Consider the following 11261-nt stretch of genomic DNA (forward strand, 5'->3'; position numbering starts at 1 on the left):
ACTCATTTTCTTTCAGCCTTCCAGCTGGGTATACCAACATGTCCACAAAGCTCTGCTAGGGATGGTTTTTAGTCCAAAGCCTGGATCACAATTTTACCCTATATAAAGTGGACCAAAAATCTAGGTATTTTCCTCTGCAAGATGGCAAGAGAAGGTAGCACGACCTGGCGAATTCCCCACCGTGCCTCTCAGCAGGTTCAATCGTGCGCTGGCAGCTCCGGGGCCAGTTGCACTGCCTGAAGAAAGCAGCACTGCAAAGAGGACATTGCACAGGCTGGGGGTTGTTGCTCCGAGGTGCGGTTTCAGGGGAGCTGTTTGGGTTTAGGAACGATATACCTGTTTATTATATCGATAAATGACACATTTTTCCTGTTTGATTTGTTGGGGACTGAGTGACCTGGCAGTAAAACTGACTTGATATTGCCACTTAACTCTTATTGATGTCTTTTCCGGTTCACCTTTTATTTGCATAAATGAGAACCAGAAAGAAAGCCCTGTTCTTTAACAGAATCGCATGGGATTCCCTGAGGAAGGTTGATGGATGTTGCAGACACACGTCTCCCCGGGTACCAAACCGGTAACAACTTTTGTCCCCACACTGAGTGACCCCTGGCCCCACGCTGAGCTGGCAGCCCGGCAGCGTTTGCTCTGACACGGCTTCCACACTTTAACACATGCAGTTTGTGGGGAGGAACACGGGAGAGAGCATTACATTGTAATTTTTGTAATTCACCTTTCAAAAAATGGGACCTATAAATATGTAACTATAAACCTAAATATACACCTATGCCTATAAATAGGCATTTTCATAAATTCGAAGATCTGTGAAGCTTTCTTATGATGGAAGGGACAAGAATAATTGTTTCTAAAAGAAAAAGCAGAAGCACTGCAAGCACTCACATATCACAAGGTTACAGCTTGGGGTTTTTCTCACTGTTGCAAAGACTACAACAATGTTCCACAGCTGCATTTCACTTTACCATATCTTAAAATAATAGTCAAAAGCAGAACAAAACAAAATTGAGGACCATTTTTCATTGCTTAATTTCACAAGGAAAAACCCCAGTGGATACATTAGCATGACCTTCACATAAATGAGACTTCCACCAGGAGGGGACTTTGCCAGAGTCAAAACAAAACCTTCAGAAACTCTTTCCCAGAAACCCGATCACCACCATAAAATTCCGGTAGCTGACCCCAAATACTCCAGAATTTCAGATGCAGATCCATAGCGCTCACATCTTTGCAGAAAAATCTTGTGGAGTTAAATGGAGGATGAAGATTACAGATTAATTTATATTAATCTTTGAGATCCATGTTTTCCTGTTCTGTGTGCTCCACAGTAGTGTTATGTGTATGCTTCTGTTTAATTTTATCAGACAGTTCAAAATCTTAAAAGAAATTATAAGTGTCTTTATAATTCATAAGATTTTTTCCCCATAAGACATTTCTCTTCCTTCTGTTTACATTTTGGGAGGAAACATCGATAGTACAAAGAAATGGTGCTGCACAACAAAACCTACCCCAAAAGAGATGCTGCAAAACAACAAAAGAAATGAAAACAACCGGGAGGAGAAAGCTCTACAAGGGGGTCCCCGGTGGAAAGAAGTAAAAGGAGTTTTACACACACGGACTCTTACATTTTTTTGATAAACAGCAATCTATTCTTTTACTGTTTCTTTCAATTTGAGTCCTCTCATCTCGGAATCCTCTTTTTTTGTTTTATACCAGCATTTGGAGCAAGTTTATTGTTTTTCTTTGCCAGCTGCTGGAGTGGGACCTGGGGAAGGTGGGCTCTGCCAGTCCTGCACTCCTTGTGTTCTGAAGTTCACCTGGTTTAAAAATCAAACCAGGATTTGAAAGAAAACACCAAGGACAATAAACCCCAAAGTTGGTGCATGTCTTTCCATGACATTAGCTTTCTCCTGACCCATTTCTCTGTGTCTGTGCATCATGTACCTATGGGACAGACAAGTAATGAGCATTGTGACCTATAAAACCAGCAGAAGACGAGGGGGAAAACAAAACCTGCATTTACTTTCAGATTTATAAAAAAATAGTATTTATGGATAAACCAGAATGGAAGGGACTGGGCCAGTACAGAAGTTTGGGCTGTTTATAACTCCTGTCCCTGTAAAGTTCACAATGAGGTGAAAAAGATTCAGAAGCCAGAGCATTCCCCCACTGCCAGCTCCCCGTGCACAAGCAGAAGCTGTGCACAGCTTCTCACAGACAGCTCTTGGTGGCAGGATGGCCAGATTTATTATTTTAACATTCTCCACAAATTTGTTTGGTCCTTTTTGATGACACCTAACCATGTCAGGCACTGATATACCAGGGGGAATGAAACCAATGGACCCTTGCTCACCCCCAATTTTTTTTTTCCTCCTTTAAACAAACCAACCAACCCCACAAACCACTGGGTGACGTGGAACATGTTTCTCCCTTGTCACAGGCAGCCTAACACACACCTGAACACTCACAAACTGCGTATCGCTGGTGGACCAGACCCCTTTGGGCTCAGAGGTATCTCCAATGCCTGCCAATGAGACAGTGTGTCCTACCACATTGAGGACATGGTCTCCTCCACAGCAGCAGATTGTCCTGGCGACACACCAGCTCTCAGCCTCTCCAGCCTAAAATCCCTCCTAACAAGTCTCCAAGTGAGAAAGAACAACCAGCCAATAGTAGAGCACCACAACAAGGACATCAGCAGAGTGCCAGGCACCTATTTTGGATTAAAAGAGCACAAACACCCTCCTCTCCAAACAGCCTAAGCAAAAAAGAGATGAAAATGGCTCGCTTCAGCCTGTGCTGCAGCAAGGAGGCAGGATTTTGTCTAGTTTGGCTTGGTAACACCAAGAGAGATGTCACGGCTGCAGGAGGGTTCAGCATTAACTATATAAACCCTCCCACCACGTGACCAGCTTCATCCTGTAGTTGTTCTTTTGCTGTCTCCATCGCTTTTGTTACCAAGTGAACAGGATTAAATCCAGCACAGATGCACCACAGCTGCACCACAGCTGCACTGATGGCTCCTGGAACTGAGGATCAGGTTGACTAAACTGAAAAGGAGACAGAGGCAGCACAGTGCATCACGGCCAGGTACCAGAACAAAACTCAACAGGTTGGAGGTAAAACAGGAAAATATGAACAATGAGGAACACACGTGGACAGAAGAGTAATTAAACACTAGATCAGATGCTGAAAGGAAATGGTCAGTTCTCCATTTCTTGATACCTCCAAATCAAGACTTGGTGTCTGTCTACAGGACATATTCCAGTTGTTCCATCCAGCTGCCAGAGCATCATCTGTCCCACAATGTATACAGGGAGCAGAAGCAGAGATTCTGATTGTCCTTCCTTGCCTTGAAAAAGCAGCATTATCAACCCTCTTTGGGAGACTGACTTTCCTGAATCCCAGGGTACATAGTTTTTAGGACTTTTTTCTTTTTGACCTCTCATTCAGAGATCCACATGCATATTACACAAGAGCAGCACTCCACGCTCATGAGAGTTAACTGAAGACTATTCTGGAGGGCAAATATTGCGGAGTATTTTCCAGTTTAACCTGTGCATGCAGCCTGACAGACACCTTCGCAAGCATTGTAGCAAAGCAAAGAAATGGCAGGAATATCTGTGGAAACAGTGATGCTCACACACATAATCAAAAACCTGAAGGAAAGCAAGTTTTGACTGCGTACTTTTGCCTATAAGCCCTGGAGTCATATTTAGCCATGCGAAGAACCAAAAAAAAAAAAAGATCTAAACCAATAGTTTACTGCTCAGCCAACAGCCTATTAAAATCACCCTCATTACTACAGCAATAGTACGTATTTGCAGGGATTGTGGCTGATTTTGATCAGCCATACCAAGCCATGCCTCAACCCATTTCATACTGATTAAAGTCTGGTCATATTTTAAGTGTCTATGAAATTATGCAAATGGAATCTGTACCAGAAAATCAGATTGCCAGATAATTGACCATTAATCTTTGATAAAAGTTTAAAAAAATTAAAGCAATCAGAAATCAGCTTAGCGTACAGTCTCTTGGGCCTTATTTTGGTCTAGTAAGTCGGTACACTAAGCTGATTTTTGATTGCTTTAAGTTGTAAAAATTGCTTTTTAACCCACGGATATCAATGAGATTGCACCTGGTGTAAGTCGGGGCTGAATTTGATCCGCTGTGTGCCTTAATCACAGTATATTTTTGTTAAAACCCAGTATTTGTGTGGATCTGTGGATACTGATTTGTTCAAGCGCACGATAATCTCCCCCTAAGCCCGTCAGAATACAGCAGGTTAATAATGCTGTAAGTAGAATCCAATTTATTCATAAAACACCGGAATGCTTTAACCAAACTGTTCTTTTATGGCAAGCCCCCTCCTGCCTGGCTGCAGCAGACAAAGGCTCCTGACGCAGCCAGCGGGAAAGAGGCAGGATAACAATAGCCCGGCGTCTGTCACACCGTCCATCCGTCTGTCTGGCCACCCATCGGGCAACCAGTACCCTCTCCATCCACCGCTTCACACAGCCAAAGGCACTGTTGTTCCCCATCCTGTAGCCCGTGGTACCTGCTTTGGGAACTAACTACGGCTCCACATCCATAACTGGTAATTTGAGAAGTGTCACAACATTTTTGGTGGCAGCAGGAGAGCGTAATCCTGTGACAACATTCCAGCCCATTAACATTATCTCTTAATTAGCATACATAACACTTGCTGGGTGTTTATCGGAATTCCATGAGCACTCGCTGTAGAACTTCCTTTCCTCTGTCACCAACCAAGTAAATATAAATCCCACACGCTTTAGTATGAAGATTGGCTTTGCACGGACTTAAGAAAAGCAAAGTGTTTTCTATTTAAAGACTCCCTGTGCAAACAGTTACAGACCAAGAACTTTGGGAACATGTCTCCCCGATTTTTGATCCCCTCTCTGTCAGCATGAGGAGCTCTCACCAGGAATCACAGGACAGAGATGGTCTCACAGCCAAGGGCACTACAGTCCGAGTAAGGAAGGGAAGACAGAATGACATCAATTGTCATGAGGAAAGAATAAAACCATACTGGCCACAATGACAGAACCACCCAAACCACCACAAAGGGATTAGAGTCGAAGGGGACACTCAGGGTACTTCTGATTAAATTAGATTATTATGGAACTTTGATTTTTCATTAAGCTGGATTTTAAGATATTAACCAAATGTGCGTGTCCAATCCTGTGCTGCTCTTTCATATGCAGGGCCAGGGAGCTGCTCACAAGCTGGGGGCACATCCCATTTTTGTGCCCCCCCTCTTCCCCATGAGGGCTGGTGGCGGCTGGAAACAGCCGCACAATAGAGAGGGTTGTTGCTCACTTCTTCAGGCCATTCACTTGTGCAAAGCCCCAAGATCACTCCTCTTTCTAAAGTTCCCCTCTGCAGTTCTGCTCACAAACACCATTACAAAGCTGGCGGGTATCAGAGTTGCCCATGTCCCCACCCTCCAGGGACAGGTACTGGATCTGCGCGAGTTCCCCTTGCAAGAACACGTGCAGGCTGCTGTGTACGGCCCTTCCACGATCCCTGGGAATGGGAAAACCAACTGGCCAGATTCATCCAAAATTAAAAGCTTTTGATAAAATTACTGGTTCAGATAATAAGATTGTTGGGGAAGCATTCTTGGATTAGCAATGTGATTTGAGCTGAATGTTTCCAACTTTCACCATTTTCACAAGAAAGTTCCCTCTTGCTTGGTTGTTTGCATGAACACACTTGCCCATCCCTTTCCTTTGCCAGCAACCCAGAGGCGCTTGGGATTGGAGTTTCTCCCCACCTGCTACAGCAAAACCATGGAAGCAGCAGAGCTATTGGCAGAAAGCTTTGTTAGAGGGTAGGGAAAACGCGCAACTATAAAGTGAAATTTTACAGTCATAGGAAAAGGTTCTCTGGATTTACATAAATCTACTTGGCACTGAATATGTTAACAGTTGAGTGTAGCTGTTTGGAGAGAAACAAGCTGCTTGGATGCTGGCAGTAAAAATGCTGCTTTCTCCAATTCCTGCTGTGCCAAGCTCCTCCACCCTCTCTCAGAGCAGCATTTAGACAAATGCCAACATTTTAAAATTAAGTGGCTCCATCATTATTAATTCATTTGGTATTCATTGTAACATCATTAATCACAGTAAACTGCAGCAGCTTTATTACACATGTAATGTGTACTTTCCTAGAATTTCCCTGTAAAATCTCTGACATTGCTAACAATGTAAAGACAATGAGATATTACAACCAAGCAAAACAATAATAAACGCACAACTTAATAAATCATTATTCTGCCCACAAGTATGCTAAAAAATAAACTCGTTTCAAACCCAGAGGAAAAACCAACATGCAATAAGTGACATCAGTGAGTTTGAGGCTTTTGGTTGCAACAAAGAAACAAAACAGCATGCTAATATGACATTTACAAATAATACCTAACCGCAGCCTAATTAACTTATTGTGTGCTTACTAAACTAGCATACATATTATATTAGAAAAAAACCCACTTATTTGTTCTGTTGCTAAGAAACTTCAGACATTTGCATATTTAACAAATTGTTAGAGTGTTTTTAACCAGAACCCATCACTATTTATAAAAGACAAATTTAAAACATAAGATCAAAGACACAACATTAATTTTTCTTTTGTCAACTGTCTTTGTTCAATGGCTCAAAGAAGCAGTTTTATAGCTGGCTGATACATAATGAAACATCTGGTATTATTCTGAATTAGAGCGGAACCCACTAATAGTCAAGGGCTTCTCTTTATTTCTCATGCACCAGCCAACGCACTACAGGGACCAATCCAGCAGCACTTGAGAACGTGCCTTTGAAATCACTGCAAGGTTTTTCTGAGTGAGGAGTTCAGGATCTGTCTCTAGAACAGGAATAGCACTAACTGCTTTTCTTTCAGGGGCTCCAGATGTCAGCTGATTTTAATTGGTCTCATAAGTTGTGCAAGAGCCAGAAACAAAAGCACAATATTAGGGAGTGAGGCAGTGACTAAAGCCCAAGGTTCTCCGTGAACCGGGAGGTCACGGTGGCGGCCAGTGCGGTGACACTGCTGCTCACGGTGCCCCCAGACCCCCTGCAGCCCACGGACTCAGAGACTCCCTGGACATTGACCCAGAGCAGTGCTGGGGTCACTATTTTACACACTGTGAGCAAGGTTGTTTGCCAGCTCACGGGGGATCAGTGTAATGATGATCAGAGCTCGGATCCCCCTCTCCTGTCCCATCTACACAAGACAGTGACAGGGTGGGAGGCCCAGGGCAAGGCACTGTGTGTGCGGTACCTCCGGCATGTCTGCACCCCACTGAGCCCTGTGCCAACCTACCCAGATCCTCAGCTGCTCTTGGTGTCTCTCCACCCTGCTCTGCCACCTCCAGCACAGACATTTTCTAGGAGAAGTAAAACAAAAAAGGAAAGCAAAGAGACACTGGAAGGAAATCTGAGCAGTCAAGGAGCTGTAACAAACCCAAAATTTGGTATCTTGAGGCTACTTAAAGTGGAAAGGATGTCATATGGAGTTAAAGCTCTCCAGAAAGCTACCACAGGGATTGTCATCCTAGCGCTGCTTTTTCCAGCCAGCAAAGGTACGGGGTAGTCAGACAGCTCCTCCCTCCCATACCCTCCCTGCTCTGTCTCTCTTGCTAAGAATCCAGATCCAGGGAATTCCCGTGGCAGGACAATATCCTACTACACTCTTATAAACAAGCTTATAAAATTTGTACTTCCTCCTCATTCAGCTAAATAATTGAAACAAATAACTCCAAAGGAAAACTTCTTGTGACAGTCAAAATCCTTATTTATGAGAGTAAACACTGAAAAAAATAATAATTGTGATAAACTGTAGCATTAAGCAAAAGAAAGTAATAGTTTACCTAGTCATCAACAGAGGTTTTTGGAGGACTTTAAAGAGTGACAAGACAAAATCTCCTTGCAAGGGAAAACAGTAACAACTTCAGTAACAATAATGTACAGACTTATTAACTGGAAGTAGCGGGTGGGCAGAGCACAGGCAGCAGTTCAAGCTGTGCAAGGCTGAAGACAACTTTGCTGTTGAGAAGAGCCGGTGCGATCGCAGCACCAGCCCCGGGTTTGGATGTGACCAACTGCAGCTCTTCCCTTTGCCCAAACAGCTCTTGCCTTTGGCATACAGGGTGGAGGCTGCTGAAAAACACTGATTTTTGGCAAGACTGGGTGGGTCCCGCTGGCGCTCTCCCTTGGGGAGCAGCGGCTCATTCCGGCAGCTCTCCCAGCCCCTGCCGCATCGCACAAACTCCCTGGCAGCAGGGAACACGTTCTTTCAGCAGTTTCCACCACAGGAATATGCTACTTCACACTAAGGGGTAGAGTTGGAAGAACACATACAAGAGATTGTTCACATTTTTAAAACCTTTGTGGGTTCAAAACATACACATGATTCTATGGCCTGCCGTGACATTTCTCTGTTAAAATTTCAGGCAGAGGCTGCGTATGACATGACTTCCTCTGTGGCTCTGCTGACTGGTTAAAAAGTCATTTTTTCCATGAGAACATCCTCTGTGCTTCCAGCTCAGCACCTATCCGTATTGGTAAAGATGAAGCAAACTTTGCCCCCAAAAGCTTACTGTGCTAGAAGGTGTCCCTAGGGGACACTGACGTCAGGATGTAGCCCAGCTGGGCCCATTCATGTTGTCTTTAATCTGCTCAGTCGATGGCCCGTGGCTCCATGCCTGCACTGTGAATAACTCACCTCGCTGTCACCCCTGTTGCCACCCTTGCATTGCAGCAGCAGGTACCTTTCACCCTCAGCAGGCAGCCCATGGTACAAGTACACCTGGATGTGCTGCACTGATGTGCCGAACAGGACGAGATGGCAATGGCCAGCGAGGCAGGACAGTGCTGCCCACAGTCTTCTCATTACAAGTAAACAGCTGAACTTCAGCTATATCATAAACAACTGAAAACTGGACATGCAATGGGAAGTGGGTAGCCTTATAGAAAGCAGTGCCAACAGTCTCTGTACTCAGAAAACACAAAGATTTTGCTAATAACGGCAAGTGCTACAGTTTCTATTTGAGGCAGAGGACTCTGGTTGTAGCCAAAACTATTTCTTACATTCTAGGATGCAAAAGGAGGCTGATGGAGGAAAGATTATCTAGGGGAAGTTCTGCTGAATGTAGCAGTAATAATAATATGTTGGTATGTAAAGGTATTTCCATAAGACAGTCCCTAAAGCACCAAAGCTCTTCCAGTGGAATGCGCCAAGGCTCTGCAGTCGGTTGTTATGGGACATCTAAGTGTTCCTGCTCCGGCAGGGGGATTGGACTAGATGATCTTTTGAGGTCCCTTCCAATCCCTGACATTCTGTGATGCTGTGATCCTGTGACAGGCTGAAGCAAAGCCTGGCTGAACCCCAAAAAAAGCGTTTGCCGCTCCCCTCGGTTCCGCCTGGTGGCAGGTCCGGAGCTGCGGCTCCTGCAGGTCCCTGTTGCTCTCTGGCAGCGCAGCCCAAGAGGAGCACAGGGAGGTTCAGGAGACACCCAAATCCCAGTCATGTGTTGGACATTCAGCCAAGTTCTACCAGCCATCCTTAATGGGGATGCTACCCACCTCTCAAAGTGACATAATCCACATTTTATGTTAGGCAACACCTCTCCGCTGGAGCACAACAGCTTTTCTAATCTGGATACTATCTGCTTTGCTTTCTTCAGAAGCATAAAGCAAGTAAAAGGTACATTTTAGGCTTGTTGGATGGCTGCAGCAGGCCATGGCAACACCGCCAGCATCACAGTAACCAGGAGGGAACAGAGCACCAAGAGAATAAATACAGTAAGTTTCCAAGCATTTAATTTTGCACTTTCAATACACAGTATTCAACACTCAAACATATTTTTAAAAAAGAAAATAAACCAGATCTATTTCAAGCACGTAGATACAGACGTAATAATCTCCCAATCATTTGGTAGGGAAAGCAGGGTTTCATTTTTCAAAGAGCTCTAATTCCTACTAATTTCTGAGTGCTGTGATCTTGGGTACAGTTCTGTACCTGTTCAGTACCTTACCTGAGAGGATAAATTTCTCTTCTTAAAAAGTTACTAGATCCTCATCAGTACAAAAAACCCACATGTAACTACTGACTTGGAAGCAGCCTATGGCTTTACCTGTCAATAATCCACCAGACTTTGAATAGAGAATATACATTTCACAGACCTCAAAAATATACATTCCCTAAAATGACCATAATGGCACTTTTATGATAGGCCATTTCAGGTTGTGTTACCTGCTTTGTCAGGATTCCAACCTTCCAGCTAGATTTAAAAAAAAAAAAAAAAAAAAAACACCTTTTCTAAAGCTCCCATCCAGTCACAGGAATAAAGGTATAAAAGAGCTTCATGATATTTTCGCTTTTTCTCCCTCCCTCAAAGAATATTTCTATGATCCAACTTCATCTGGGTCATGGGTTTGCAGGTCTTTATGGCAAACACGATAAACCTTGTTCATGTAACCTGTGTGACTGCACACCCGGTCAGGGACACTGATACAAGGGACAGGCAAACTGTCAGCCAAAGCTCTTGTTTACTACTTACATCCCCAGCCCCTGTATTCCTTATCATCCTGTACTGGTTAAGCCACATCTCTCTCGCAAGCTTCTAATTATTATAGGGTATTTATTAGTAGTAGTATTAGTATTATTAGTATTATTATGCACGCTTCTAGTTATGATTAGACTTTTTTTGCACTAGCTCTTGCAACCCTTAGGTAGAACGAGTGCTTGGGTACAACGCTGCCCCAGCGGCGGAAGGAGCTCTGAGAGATGCTGTCCTTGTGAAGCAGAGCAGTGTGATGCTTCTCAAAAAAGGAGTGGGATGACAAGCTGTATTTAATCAACTTTCAAAGAAAGCCAAAACCAGAACGTCTCTAAGATTAGTATCAAATACTTGGATCCTTTCCTCCTAGGGTAAGACAGTGTCCAATAGAGTGCCTCTCAGAGAGAACACCAGAAATTCTGGGGGCACATTGAGACGGCGATATTGAGATGTACTCTGTCCGTTTAGTGCTTATGCGGGGAGCAGGCTGGGTCCATGGAGGGCTTGTGTGCAGGTGTTGTCAGCTCCAGAGGAGCGTGGTCCTTCACAGACAATTCTTACCATGACAAAAATTCATCACTGCACCCACTGATGGGTAAAGAGGGCGAGACCACAAGAAAGCAACAGGAGAAAGCCTCCCGCAGGATGCAGTTTGGATAGGTAGGACCCA

Source organism: Patagioenas fasciata, chromosome 13, assembly GCF_037038585.1.
Source record: "Patagioenas fasciata isolate bPatFas1 chromosome 13, bPatFas1.hap1, whole genome shotgun sequence".
Classification (NCBI taxonomy): Eukaryota; Metazoa; Chordata; class Aves; order Columbiformes; family Columbidae; genus Patagioenas; species Patagioenas fasciata.